This window comes from Eretmochelys imbricata, chromosome 2, assembly GCF_965152235.1.
Source record: "Eretmochelys imbricata isolate rEreImb1 chromosome 2, rEreImb1.hap1, whole genome shotgun sequence".
Lineage (NCBI taxonomy): Eukaryota > Metazoa > Chordata > Testudines > Cheloniidae > Eretmochelys > Eretmochelys imbricata.
The window spans coordinates 160,245,935-160,261,503 of NC_135573.1; positions in this window are offsets into that span (position 1 = coordinate 160,245,935).

Consider the following 15,569-nt stretch of genomic DNA (forward strand, 5'->3'; position numbering starts at 1 on the left):
TTCTCAGAACTGACATCTTTGCAGCATGACCTCTGACCTTTTATGAGAGAAGACACACTCATTCTATAGTACACATCACCCTAATGTCTTTAGTCAATTTACACCTTGCATGAAGATATAAGATTTCATTCTGATCCCAAATTACTTCCAATCACCCTTTCTTAGTTAGATTCACTCTTTGCACTGATTCCGGTGATTCAATATCAGTTAGAAAAAGTAGCATATACAGTTGGTTTGCTCGCCTTCTCAATATTAACATTAGAGAGTCGTGTCACAGCACTTTGCTTCTATGTTTCAAACCCTTGTAAACTAGCTCACTGTGCTAGTTGAGACACCAAAGATCAGGCAAGATTCTTTAGCTATTTCTTTCACCCATACAGGATTACATCCTCCTTGTGAACAGCTGATCCATATCCAGTGAGTAAACATACTAAGGCATTGTTGCTGCTTCTGGGAATAGAAAATACCTTAAGGATTAGGCTGAATTTCCAAATTATGGTAGTTTGGGGCTGGACAAAGCCTATATGCTTCATTAAACTGTTATAGAACCAGACTCTGCCTGAACCTTGTGCAGGGAACACACTGATGGAAGGGAGTTTGTGTGATGATTTGGGGAATCTCTATGTACAATTTACAAATTCTGGTTGATGTTATGAACTTATTAGGGAATGCCTCTGTGACTGTGGAAATTACCATTTGACAAGCCCTCTAGCACACACCCACCAGGCCAGGGAAAACGGAGAGTCGTTAAAACATAAGGATTGCTCAGCATTGAATAATGGGTATGCTTAGGCGTTGGGAAACCAGTTCAACCAAGCATCAGTGCAGAGTCCTAGTGAAGTTGAGAGAGTGGAAAATTTCCAAACAGGATATAGAAGCCGAAGTGACAAAACAACAGGGGTTTAGAAAAGACACAGGCAGAAGTCTTTTAGAGGGACAGGAAGCTTTTGGGGCAGGAGGCAGAAAGAAATCGGCATGCTTTTCTAGTGGGAAGTGGTGTAAAAGGAGCCTGGTTTGGCTGCCAGGATCAACCAAATTCAAAGCAAACTGTTCTGGAGAGGGAGAGGACAAGGCATGCATGCATTGCAGGAGGAGGATCCTGGACATCCCCTCCCAGAGGACTCTGACCCCTACCAAAGAATGCTCCAGAATGGTGAGTAAACTGAGGCAGGGAGATGTGTGTAAGGATCATTATTTTTGTCTAGGTCTGTGTATTTCTTCTGTTACTAAGTAAAGAAAAATGGCATTTTAGAATCCTTTGCAAAGTCTGTGTGTGTGTGTGTTGCTCCTGTCATATGCCCCATAGAAGTAAACTGTAAACCCAGAGCGTCCACACAGCTGGAGTGCTGGAAGAGGGTGTGACTGGATCCCCCTGAGGTGCAACCTGGGACTGTGGGACTGCTGTACCCCCTGAACTCTCTCTAGCCTGGGTGCTCTCTCACAATGCCTTGCTGGTGAGCAGCAGCAAGCCCCTCCAGGTGCTGTGATCACTTAGCACAACAGCATGTGGGGCCTCACACCCAGCTAGATTGCATGAATGCTCCCAGAGCCACTCATGAATCTCACAGAGAAAGGCACAAGAACCAAATCCCCGCAGCTCCCAGCGCTGTACCCCAGGAATATACCATCTTGAACTGCTCAAGATGCACAGTGCACATTTATTAATTGGTTCACCACTTCAACAATGGAAAGTGGACATACACCAGCTTTTGCAAACCTGAGCAGATTTGCCCCACACTTCATACAAACTCACTAGTAAAGATAATTAAACAAATTTATTGACTATAAAAGGTAGATTTTAAGTGATAGGCAAAAAGTCAGAGTAGTTACCAGAATAAAATATAATCACGAAGTCTAAACTCTCAACCCTATTAGACTGGGCAACATCTAGATTAAGCAGTTTTTTTCACCCCACTGGATATTGCAGTCCTTAATATACAGGTTTGTTCCTTAAATCTGGGCCAGTCTCCTCTGTTCGAGTCTTGTCTTCTTCTCAGTGTCTTAATGGCTTGCAGTGAACATGGGGGTAGGAGAAGGTCCAGTGTGTGTCCACTCTGTCTGTTTTATACCCTCAGTCCATGTGCTTGGGGAGCACAAGTCCAAGCATGTCTGTGGGGGCATTGCTGAGTCTCTCCACGCAAGGTTGAGCAATTCCCCTGGTGTGGCCTCATGCAGGCGAATCATTGCATTGTAGCTCCCTTGCTGGACAATGGCTGTTGATGGGTTGTTTGACACCCTGTTCGGGCGTTAGTCAATTTCCTGGCTTTTGCCTCTGGGGAGCTAATGTCTGGCTGATTCCCCAACTTACAGCATGTTTTATTGACCACCATAAACATAATTCTCATAACTTCATATAAATGATACACATATATGGATAGAGAAATGACTTTCAACAGATCAGAACCTTTCCCCTGATACCTTACAAAGCATGCTTTAGATGTGAGATCACGATTATATGAAAATGAGGAATATGGGGGTTACAGCATGCTCCCCCAAGGTATAGAATGCCACAGAGGGTGTGTTTAAACTACAAGTGAGTCCAAGAGGTCAGCACTGGTCCTTGAGGGAAAGCAATCGGACCTTGGGGTTGAAGCATTCAGAAGAGGGTGCTAGACAGAAATCTGAAGCCTGAATTTGTGCCTAGAGACCCCAAGCTAAAGGCAGTGTCTGGGCTGTGTTGAGACTCTGGAGACTTAAAGCACACAGGATTCAGCATTTGGATCCCTCACAGCAGTGTGGTGAGTGACCAGACCTTAAAAGTCCAGTCGGCGGCACAGCATGGGCTTGGGGCTAAGGCAGGCTCCCTACCTGCCCTAGCTCTGCACTGCTCCGGGAAGCAGCTACTAGGCGCTGGGGTGCCCAGGGACTGGGAGGCTCTGCATGCTGCCCCCGCCCCAGTGTCAGCTCCACAGCTCCCATTGGCCCCCAGGAACCACGACCAATGGGAGCTGCGGGGGGCGGCACTTGTGCACACAGCACAGAGCCGCCTGACTGCCCATGTGTCTAGAGGCCGCAGGGACCTGGCAGCTGCAGTAAGTGCTGCCAAGACCCTGCACCCCACCCCCCCGGCCCAGCCAAGAGTCCCTCCTGCACCCCAAACCCCTCTTCCCTGGCCCCACCCCAGAGCCCACAGCCAGAGCCCTCACCCCCCCCTATACCCCAACCCCTCAGCCCCAGCCCAGAGTCCATACCCGCTCCCACACCCCAACCCACTGCCCTAGCCCAGTGAAAGTGAGTGAGGGTGGGGAAGAGCGAACAATGGAAGAAGGGGGGATGGAGTGAGTAGGGGATGGGGCCTCTGAGAAGGGACGGGACATGAAGTGAGGTGTTCGGTTTTATGTGATTAAAAAGTTGGCAATCCTAATTTTGAGTAATATTGCAGTTCAGTCAAAACATGACATTGTAGCATTCAGTACTCTGAACACAAAAGAAAATAAGTAATTTATGATTCCCCATCAGTGGAACCAAGAGCCCTCCTCTGTGCCTTTGAACCCCATGTTGTGGTTAGCAGACTCTGCAGTGTAAACTGAAGTATGGTCTCAAAGGATGAAGAAATGTTCTCTATGAATTATTTCTTAAACCAGCCTTCTACACAGGTTCGGAATAATAAATTTTCCATTTTATCTGTTCAAAAATAAGTTGACTAGATGCAAGGAAATTAAATTCAAAATTGATACCTAATTAAATAATGAATGGCTTGTACTCATAGTACATGTGGATCCAGACTTTCAAGAATGCATGCATGAGTATAAGTATGTACACACATTTGAAGATTTGGGCCAAAATCTGAACTTCCCCAAATGAGTCCATTAAAAGAATTTCACTTGACTTCAAGGCTCTCCGCTTGAGTTAATGAATGTTTACAAATGTTTTTCCTTTTCTCCAACAACTTTGATCTTGTTAGGTGAGGGTTCTTCAAGGATTTTTAAAAACTTGATATCTCATGCTTTCTGAATGTTATATTAAATATTCAGTGAAAATTAGTCAGAAAGAGCCCCCAAATGGACACAAGAAGCATAAATCCAGTTTGACACCTTTAGATAAATGAAAGCCAAAAAAATAGAGAGGCAGTCTAAAATGGAGGAAAAGGTGGGAATACCAAGAATTTAAGTGACTGATTCTTGTTGTTGTTGCGTGTCATTATAATCTTAACTCTGGAACAATATCTTGAGCAAGGTAGTGAACAACCCTATGTATAATGTTTTCATTGTCTATATTCATGACATTTGCTTTTGCACATTGCTGCAATATGCACATAGATTTATTTGCTTCAATTAACATTGTGAAATCATTTGCTTTATTGCCATCTATGTAAACATGTTTCAGTTTTCTTATCATTATATCAAGGTTATCTAGATGAAGGACTTTTCTAATGCTAATCAGTTCTCTGAAGTTCCCCACATTTTAGGAAGTTTAGATTGGATATGATAGAGAAAATTAAGAGTCTTTTGATGTGGCAGTAATTGTGTTTTGCATATGCTGCCTAATGCATCATTCATGTCTTCCTTAATCAAACCACCATTATTATAGTTTGTCATTTTATACCATCAATGTGCTTGATGCTGTACAAGCAATTATAAGAGACAATCCCTGCTCCTAGGAGCATTCAGACAGAGATGAAACTGTTTAAGTATACACAATCTACATGGTACAAACTCAAGTAGCATAGACATTTTGTGATTATGCACTGATTTTCCACATTTTTATCTTGTTTTCATACATTTTAGAGGTAAATGTTCTGGATGAGCAAGCCAGTCAGTTGAAAAATATCGTTATGTTGGAGGGTTGGGTCTTTCATCCATGGGCAGTCACAAACCTCCTTCAAGCTGATGCGGATGATAGCTGTCTTCTATTCAGGATAAATAACGGAGAAATTAAATACCTTTGTTCTGTGATAGCTGAAACAGTAGAAGCCACTGCCCAAATCACAGATTATCATGACAAGGCTGGAGTAGGAGTGGAGCCATGTGGTCTGAGGGGTTTTCCCTGGGGTCTGAATGCAAATGCAAGAGCTGGGTATTGTTTGGTGGAGCTTTCTGTGTTTGTGAGTGATAAGCAGCCAGATGAAGATGGAAGGTAGACAATGATTGTATTCAGAGTAGTTATTAATGGTTGGCTGTCAAACTGGGGGCGTCTCTAATGAGGTCTGGTACTATTCAATATTTTCATTAATGACTTGGATAAATGGAGTGGAGAGTATGTTTATAAAATCCGCACATAACAGCAAGCTCTGGGAGGGTTTGCAAGCACTTTGGAAGACAGGATTAGAATTCAAAAGAACCTAGACAAATTGCAGAATTGGTCTGAATTCAACAAGAAGAAATTCAGTAAAGACAAATGCAAAATATTTCATTTAGGAAGGAAAAAATTAAATGCATAACTACAAAATGGGGAATATTTGGCTAGGTTGTAATACTGTGGAAAAGGATCTGGGGGCTATAGTTAATCACAAATTGAGCATAAGTCAACAATGTGATGCCGCTGCAAAAAAAAGGCCAATATCATTCTGGGGTGTATTAGCAGGAGTATTGTATGTAAGACATAAGAAGGAGTACTGTATCCAATTCTAGGCACCACACTTTAGCAAAGATGTGGACAAATTGGAAAACATCCAGAGGACATTTTAACAAAAATGATAAAATATTTAGAAAACCTGACCTATGAGGAAAGGTTACAGAAACTCGGCATGTTTATGTGATGGGTTCGGTCACAGAGACCCGCTTGGGACTGTCACCTGATGTGCTGAGACTACTTCTGAGGCCGTTTTCCCTGCCAGCGTGGGACTCCAGAACCCTGTCTTGTTGAGCCAGACACACTAGCCTGCTGTAGCACAGACCCAGGGTCTGAACCACGCCCCCAAAGCTGCAGACTTTAACCAAAACTGCTTATCAAGTTTCCTATCTCCAGCTCCCAATGGGGATCCAAACCCCAAATAAATCTGTTTTACTCTGTATAAAGCTTATATGGGGTAAACTCATAAATTGTCCTCTATAACACTGACCGAGAGATGCACAGCTGTTTGCTCCCCCAGGTATTAATCACTTACTCTGGGTTAATTAATAAAAGTGATTTTATTAAGTATAAAAAGTAGGATTTAAGTGGTTTCAAGTAATAACAGACAGAACAAAGTATCTTACCAAGCAAAATAAAACAAAACACGCAAGTCTAAGTCTAATACATTAAGAAATTGAATACAGGTAAATCTCAACCTCAGAGATGTTCCAATAAGCTTCTTTCACAGACTAGAGTCCGCCTTAGCCTGGGCCCAATCCTTTCCCCTGGTACAGTTCTTGTTAGTTCCAGCTCAGGTGGTAACTAGGGGATTTCTCATGACTGCAGCCCCCTTTGTTCTGTTCCACCCCCTTTTATAGCTTTGGCACAAGGCGGGAATCTTTTGTCTCTCTGGATCCCCACCCCTCCTTCTAAATGGAAAAGCACCAGGTTTAAGATGCCTTCCAGTACCAGGTGACATGGTCACATGTCTTGTGAGACCCCAGCCTCCATTCTTTCCGGCCTGACTCACAGGAACACAAGAAGGCTTACAAGTAAACAGAGCCATTTACAGCCAATTGTCCTGGTTAATGGGAGCCATAAAGATTCTAAACCACCATTAATGGCCCACACTTTGCATAATTACAATAGGATCTCAGAGTTAACTTTCAGAGTAACAGCCGTGTTAGTCTGTATTCGCAGAAAGAAAAGGAGTACTTGTGGCACCTTAGAGACTAACGAATTTATTTGAGCATGAGCTTTCGTGAGCTACAGCTCACTTCATCAGATGCATACCGTGGAAACTGCAGCAGACTTTATATATACACAGAGAATATGAAACAATACCTCCTCCCACCAGCAGGACAGTGGGGTGGGAGGAGGTATTGTTTCATATTCTCTGTGTATATATAAAGTCTGCTGCAGTTTCCACGGTATGCATCTGATGAAGTGAGCTGTAGCTCACGAAAGCTCATGCTCAAATAAATTCGTTAGTCTCTAAGGTGCCACAAGTACTCCTTTTCTTTTAGAGTTAACTTTATATTTCTAGTTGTAGATACAAGAATGATACATACACACAAATAGGATGAACACACTCAGTAGATTATAAACTTTGTAATGATACCTTATAAGAGACCTTTTGCATAAAGCATATTCCAGTTACATTATATTCACGTTCCAAGCATATTTTCATAAGGCATATGGAGTGCAATGTCACAGTTTAGTCTTCAGAAAGGAAGACTAAAGGGGGACCTGATAACAGTCTTCAAATATATAAAGGGCTGTTATAAAGAGGAGTCTGATCAATTGTTCTCCTTGTCTATGGAAGACAGGAGAAGTAGTAATGTATTTAATCTGCAGCAAGGGTGATTTAAGTTAGATATTAGGAAAAACTTTCTAACTGTAAGGGTAGTTAAGCTGTGGAATAGGCTTCCAAGGAGGTTGTGGAATCCTCATCATTGAAGATTTTCAAAAACAGGTTAGAGTAAGACAAACACCTGTCAGGAATGGTCTAGGTTTTCTTGGTCCTGCCATGATGTGAGGGGGGATGGACTTGATGACTTCTTGAGGTTCCTTCCAGACCTACATTTCTATAATTTCAATATTCTACAAAAGAAGGCAACAGGAAAGCCAAGGAGTCAGCAAGAAAAGCACTGGTATGGCTCTGAGCAAAAGCCAAGAGAATTTTTTGTGCAGAGTGCTGGCTGGAAAGAGGCTTGGCACTATGATCAAAGAAACTGCCTCCTGCTTGATTCAGGACTGTGTACGTTCTTTGTAAATAAACAAGATTTCAGTAAAGAAATACATGACTCACTCAATTTCTCCTCTTAATGGAAACAACCCACAACACCCCATTTTTTGGCTGAAAAGTTGCAACAATACGTTAAAGCTTTGGAAGTTCATGAATTACAACTTTGCACTTCTATATAGTACCTTCCACTTGAGGCTGGCTCAATGTCTTACAAACTTTGATTTAGCCTCTTAACCCCCATGTGAGAGAGGCAGGTATGATTTTATCCATTCTCCAGATAGGCAAACTTGGGCACAGAGTAGTTGTGTGACCTGTTTAAGGACACACAGCAAATCATTAGCAGACGTGGAAATAAAATCTGCAAGAGTCCTGACTCTAGTCTTCTGCACTACTCGATGATACCACTTCACCCAAGCTATCTGGGTCAGTGTAACACAAAAACATGTCACCCTGGGGAACCCAGCCTGTTAAGTTTTGTACTAGGAGAGTTTTACACAGAAAGCAATTTACACAGAAAGGGAGGTTTTAGCTAGGAACAAGGAGACAACAGTCTTGTGAGTCAGAATGTTACAACAGTGAATTTCTAGGGTCAGGGTGAGGTGTGCATTCTGTTCTCTCCTGCTCTGCACCCTCCCTCCATCTCCACACACAATACACAGTGTTTAACTCTAAATGTGCTGACTGGTTGGAAGTCAACTTCTCCAGTGGTCATGAATATTGAATTGGTGTTGTATTAAAGGAGATGGTGTCTGATGCGGAGTTTTAGCTGATTATGTTTAAATATGTTGTACTGGGTGGCTGTTAAAAGGAAGGGGAATAGTCAATTTTTTTAAGTAAAAATAGTTTGTAGTAAGTATTTTGGGAAATGGCTGTAATGTTTCTAGTCGTGTTATTTAGGATAGGTAATATAAGGAGGAACTATGGTTGTTTTTGTCTTTTCAATAGTTGATGGATGTGGTCAGAGTTAAGGTTAATTTTATTTGGTGATGGAGAGAGAAGAAGGCATGAGTGATGGATTCGGATGAGGCAATGTGGAAAGGGCAACATCCACGACTGAGGATTGGAAGAGTTGGGGAAGGACTTAATGAGGGATTCCCTAGCTTTTTTATTCTGTTGATGGAATAGTCGCACAAACTGAACAGATTTTTAACAAAACGTTTTCTTTAGAGGAATTTCCCACCATTTTAAAGTCTTTATTAAAGCTGATAGCTATTCATGTGAATAACTATCAATATAAATGTGTATTCTCCCTATCCCCTAGAGCAGAGTATTGAAGTTCCATTTCCCTGAGGCACTCCTTCACGACAAATCCCCATTGCACATTTAGATTGTCCATATGCTTGCCCAACCCCCACCCTCCTTTCTCCCCACTGTACTTCCCCCATATCCTGTCCTTGGTCTTCACCAGACTCCCCTATTGAAATTAATCTCTTGAACTCGGATGTGTTATTGTTTTATATACAGAAATATTTACCAGTTAAATGTGGTGCTGGCTTAGGGGGTATGGTGGGGAGCAGGGACATGGAAGCATGTTGAAAAATGGACTTTGCAGGCAGTAGAGCGGTGAAGGGAAGCGCTGAGGGGAAGAGAATGAGCACGGATATGGGGGGAACATAGATAAGAAGTGAGAGGTTTGAACTAGGGGAAATTTAGATTAGGAGAAACAGAGCAGAGACGCAGCATCAGAGAATGGAATCAGCTAACAGATCTAAGTAGTTCCTTTGGCTAATCTTGGTGAAACTCAGTGACATTCTAGTGAATAATGGGCCTATATCCAAGATATTCTCTGTGTCTGTTCGTCACCAACAGATGTACCTCCACCTCTCTCCTGTTTGGTATATCAGCATCTTCCCCTGTATAATACCCTCCTTTTGCAGCCCACTGGGAATGGCTCTTTCTGTCCATGCTCTTTGACTGAGAGGAATGTGGGGTATCTTAGTTTCAGGCTCTTTACCCTGTAGGCCCTCCCCCTACAAGGTGGTGTTCTCCTCAAATGGTGCTGGATGACCATCCAATTCAACCACCAAATTCTTTATAGAACATGATTTAAAACAAAGTAGACTGCCTCAGAAAATCTAGATTTATATCTGGTAAAAGTTAGATTAGATTAGGCTTTCTCAGTTTGTCACAGAAAAGAAAACGTAACGTCTTTTGTTTTTCCAGAGCCATCTGTGACATAACCAGGGTAGAATCTAGACTACTGAGAAACTGTGTCACCCCTCAAATCTCGGGTACATTTTACACTGCTTTGCTGTTGTTGCCTCCACTCCTGGACTGCTCACAATCAGCCTCTAGCATGTAAATCACTCCCAGGTATGTCTGTGTGCACTTGCAACTTGCTATGCACCCAAGCTTTTACCAGCCTGAATTATACTGCAGGGTGGCCCAAGCACACTCCGAGTCCTAGATTTCCCCCCAGAAATGTGTGTCTTCTCCTGGACACTATGCACTCATATAAAGTCCATCATTTTATTATTAGAAATGATATGCCGAATCCGGTTATCCCAACTGGAGTTTCCCAAACGCTTTGATTCAAACATACTAGTTTAGATAAAACAAGTTTATTAACTACAAAGAGAGAGATTTTAAGTGAATGCAAGCAATGAGGCATAAAAGTTTGAATGGTTACAAGAAAAATAAAGATAAACTGCAACTTGTGACTAATTTAACAATCTGTGTTCAATTCAAAGCAAAATTTTTCTTACCACATGTTCTCAGTAGTTTTACTGGCCAAACTTCTTATGCCAAGACATCTTCTGGGTAATGGCTGCTTCCTTTGTTCCTTCTGGTGCAGTGAATCAATGGACACAGAGAGAGAGAGAGCAGAAAAGAGGGGTCCCTTGGGATGTTTCCCCTTTTTATAGTCCTTCCCTGCCCTTCAATAATCATCTCCAGCTGGGAATATGCACCAGGCAGTCTCTGTAGATGGGAACCCCATGTTTCTTTGCTGAGATGTAGATTTTTCATCCACTCCCACTTTCCTACCAAAAAATGGCCTTGTTTACAGCTGGAAGGGGCATCAGCTTGCCATTTTTCTCTGGGGAACTAGTTTGGCCACTCGCCAGACTTGGAACATGTTTTAGTAATACCATACAATGGAATCTTATAACTCTATAAACAATGTTGCTACACATATTTTACCACGACAGTAATGAGTTTTCAAACAATACATCACAGGGTATACTTGGTACAAAGATTATTACAATAGTGTGCAAGAGATTAATACAGGTGTGTGACATTCCCTAGGATGCAATCTAGACTGTTGTGTCCCCCTAGCTCTCCAGCTTGTGATGCTTTTACACTGGTTTGCTGGTGAACAGCAACCCCTCCAGGCTCTGCTCGTGCACAGCCATTAGCATGTAAAATCACTCCCAGCTAAATACATGACTGATATACCTAGCCATCCATGAATTACATGCAGGACAACACCCACGTATCCCCAGACCCAGCCTTTCTGCCCCAGAAATGTGTGTCTTATACTGTTCAGTACCCTTCTGGACTGTGGAAGCTCATAGATAGTTCATCATTCCAACAATGGGTAATGATTACTCACCAGACTTGTTGACCTAAATGGAGATTCCTAAGCAGTTCAACCAAAGCTCATTAGTTTAGATAAAACAACAAAACAAATTTATTAATGAGAGAAAGATAGATTTTAAGTGATTACAAGTGATAAGGCTTAAAAATTAGAATTGGTTACAAAAGAAACGAAAGGATAAACATACAAGCTAGTTCCTAAACTTTACCAAGGCTAGCAGGTTTAAAAGCACAAAAGGAGTTTTTCTCAACAAAAGCTTACAGCTATTTGTACTAGCTGGAAAATCCCCAGTTTAATGATACTTCTTTTGTCTTTCAAGTGATCTAGCTGCCATAAGTAGAGATGGAAGGGAAGAGGTGATGTGGAGGTTACTGTCTCTTATTTTTATAACCTCCTTTTTTGAGGGTGCACACAAACAGTCTCCCCTGTATGTGAGGTTTGAAGCATTTCCAGCACTAAATGTAGATTCTTTGTTATATACCTCCCCATTGCTGAAGAATGGTTAGTTAATCTAGGTGATGGTCTCTGATGGTTTATTTGATTATGCTGATACCTCAGTGTGTCCTTGTCTCTGGAAAAAAAACTCGTGTAGGCCTACTTTTCTTAAATTGGAGCATGTTACAGCAGTGATGCATGGTAAAATCTCATAGCTTCACAAACAGTGTTGTTACACATATCTTAACAGGACAGTGATGTTCAGCAGACTGAGTTTTCAAATGATACCTCACAAATATACTTTGTACAAGATATATTATATAAAATATATATGAAAGTGGTGAACACAGGGTACAGAGTGTCACAAAGGGTATAGTTTATCACACAGTTCATCACATAGTTTATCTCTTTTAGTCAAACCAGCATCCTCTTACCCCTTCTCGGATATATGGAGATTAACCCCTTCTGTTTTTCCAGTGTTTCTCAGATGTTAGTCTATTAATACAATTACAAAGAGTCCCTTTGTCCACAGTTGCATAACCTGGGAGGATCTCTCTCCCCACAAATCAGTCAGTCCAGTTGCCTAAGTTGCCTGTCCACAATTTCATACAAGGCCTGTAAGATCCAGGCTTAGCTATTGGGTTTTAATAATTCTGTTCAGAGTGCCAATGGCTCCATGCTTTATTTCAGAAGCAGGTGCTTACCCATTGTTTCTAGTTTGTCTCGGTTGTCTGTGCTTTCCAAAGCCAGCTTACTCCTCAATACCTACCGCTTATTTTGTGTCCTAAAATATAATCGAAACCTTAAAGACAGAGGCCCTGTCCTGTCAGTGATATTCCAAGTACATGATGGCTGTGCTTGTTAGCTGGAGAAATGGAAAGATATGTGAGGAAAAACAGGACAAAATTCCCCAAAAGGTGGGGGAGCATTTTTAAAATATTTGCTAGCTGGTGCAGAGGAAACATTTTATTTATAAAAATTACAAGAAAAATGGAAATGTCCCTTGAAGAGTTCAGAAGTGGAGACAAAATTCAATCATTAACGTACGAAACAAAGAGATTTTAGTTCTGCTTTCAGAGGAAGTCATAATGCAGCCTTAACTGTAGAATTGCTACTGACGCCTCCATAATGCTGTACAATGAGCTCCTGTCTTATGAAATTAGAAGATAATTTCACATATGTTGCATAGTTCAAAGCATAATTTTTCATGCTGAATGATGTAAGGTATTTATCAAACTGTTTTAATAGATTGGATCTCTGACTCCACCACCCCACGCTCCACTGCGTGTATACTGAGGCTGACAACTCTGCCTTATAAAAGATTTCCTTGCCCAACCTTGTGACTAATGCAGGTAATTATTTTTAAAACAACTCTGGATGCTGCTGTAGCACATTGGTATATGCACACCAAAAGGTGTGTTCACATTCATCTGGCATTTGTGAACCTCAAGGGACCATATAAATCTTACCGTGCAGCTTTACAAATACTTGGTATGGCTAGTGCATCATTAAGGAGCTTGCCTGCCGGGTCAGGATAATCAGAGGTATAAAAGAGCCAGTTTAAAATAGATAAAAAATAAACATTAAAGGGATCTAATTTCATAGCACATTATCAATGAGCTCCCGTATTCTTCCAGCCCCTGGAGGTCTGTGTGTGTTGCTTAGTGAAATTGTCTTTTTCCTTTTAAAATCCAATTGAATAAAGCTGGATGGTGGCATGGCCAGTTTCAGAAATAAAAATCTGAGTTAATGAAGGGCTCATGAAAGCAAGAAGCTAATATCACTGGACTGAGTCAGGTGCATTGTGGGTGGGCACAAGGCAATTGGGCGATTTGGCCAGGGGACTGGTCCTTGTCATGGGCTGCAGGGCTAGTCACTGCAATTCTCTCTTGCAGGTCCCTATTTTGATCAGGAGGCACTGAGGACCCAATTCATCCCCATGCTGGTGCAGACCCCAGCTCAGGGACTCAGGGGAAGAACTTGTAGCCTTCCAAGACCCTGATTCTGGAGCAGCTGGATCAGCCCTCGGCTCAGACAATATCGCCAGCCCTATGACTTTAAAAATCATGATGGGGGGGAGGGGGATCGTATCATGAGATTAAAAAATGAATTTTTTGACTTTTGGGTCTGATTCTGATTTCTGGGCTCCTCACACAAGCCACCCTGTCCCTATGTGATTGTGTGTACACGTCAGGCTGAAATACGCAAGAGGTGCATGAGCACAAATGGGGGAGAGGCCTCCCTTTTCTCCTGCAGATGTGGACCCCATGTTTCCTCCTTTTAACACCAGTGGTGATAGCCTTTCCCTTTCTGACCCCCCAGTTTGTCTTTCCCAATGCTCCCAGGAACTTCCCCAGGCTTTCTCACTGGATCCTGAATGAAGTGCATCCCGAGACTGTCCTCAGACAGTGCCAGGACATCGGCGACTCTGCTTGCAGTGAGGAGCACCATACAGTATCAGCACTGCCTGTGGATCCTGGCCGTGTCAGCAGGGACTGTGCCCCCTAGCTTCCACTTTGGCTGGTCCTTACACTCTGCTGCTTTATGGACTGCTCTAACCACCTCCTCCCGAGTCCCTCTGCAGCCAGCCTCACTCTCCTCCATGCTCCTGCCACCCACCCTTCCCTCCCTGTCCCGTATGTCCCTTCCCCAACCTCTCCTTCCCTGCCCCCCGAGTCTCTCTTCCCTTTTCCTTCTTCCTTTCCCCCCACACTTATTTGCTCTTATTGACTCAACTGCTTCCCATCACTCCCCCTCACCTCTAAGCCTGCTGAGCCCCTCCCTGTGGTATTCACTGAATTAATTAAAAAGTATTTTTTGAAAATAAATTAACACTAATAATCTCTCTCTCTCTGGCCCCATGCTGAACTTTTCAAGTAAACTCACCATCTTGTATCCATAGCCTATCTACCCCGATCTCTTTACCCCAGTCCCTTCTGGTTTTATCTTCACTTGTCATCTCATGTCCTCAGTTAGACTGTCAGCTCCATGGATCTGGGAACATCTCTGTCAGGTCTGAAAAGCGCCTGCCAATCTTGGGGTGCCAGGACACAGTGATATGCCAGCTCTGCTTTTTGTCATTTACACACGGCCAGGAGGTGTCAGCTGGTCCTTTCAGATGCAACAACTGTCCTTGTTGCCCTTGTCGCCTCAGGACTAAACTACTGTAGTGCATTCCACATGGGGCTTACCTTCAAAACCATCTGGAAACTGAAGCAAATGCAAAACATGGCAGCCTATTCGGTAAGGGGAGCATCTCACAGCGAGTATATTGGCAGTTCTCTATGAGCTACGCTGGCTGCCTGTGTGTTTCCAGACAGAGTTTGAAGTGTTTGGTTTGTCTATAAAGCTGTAAGTGACTTAGGACTTACCTACCGGGGAGCTCTCCTCTCTCCCCAAGCTGCAGCTGAGACCAGCAGAGGTGCTGGAAATGAATCCCTACAGGGATAAATGAAGAGGGGCTGCTGGACTGTAGTTCTCTGGGAGGCCTCCTGGCTTTGGAATTCACTCCCCTCCCTTGGTCCAAACTCCCCTGGATCTGGTTGTTACTCGGGGTTTTTTCAACCCAAAGCTCTTGGTAACTTTTACTCTGTGCAAGGTGGTGTCAGAAAATAAATCAAGGGAGACACAGCTGGCACAAACAGGACAACACAAGAAAGATGGCTGGCACAAACAGGACAACACAAGAGTGCTTTCACTTAAAGCTAAACTTTACTTAGTCTCAAGCACTTACACACATCCACAACAGGTTAGTAAAACACCCCCAACCCTTGATAGTTACCAAAACTGAGTGTGGCTCTCGAGTGGCCAAGCAGCAGCCCGTCTGCCAGTGGGGAACACAAGATGCATCCAGAG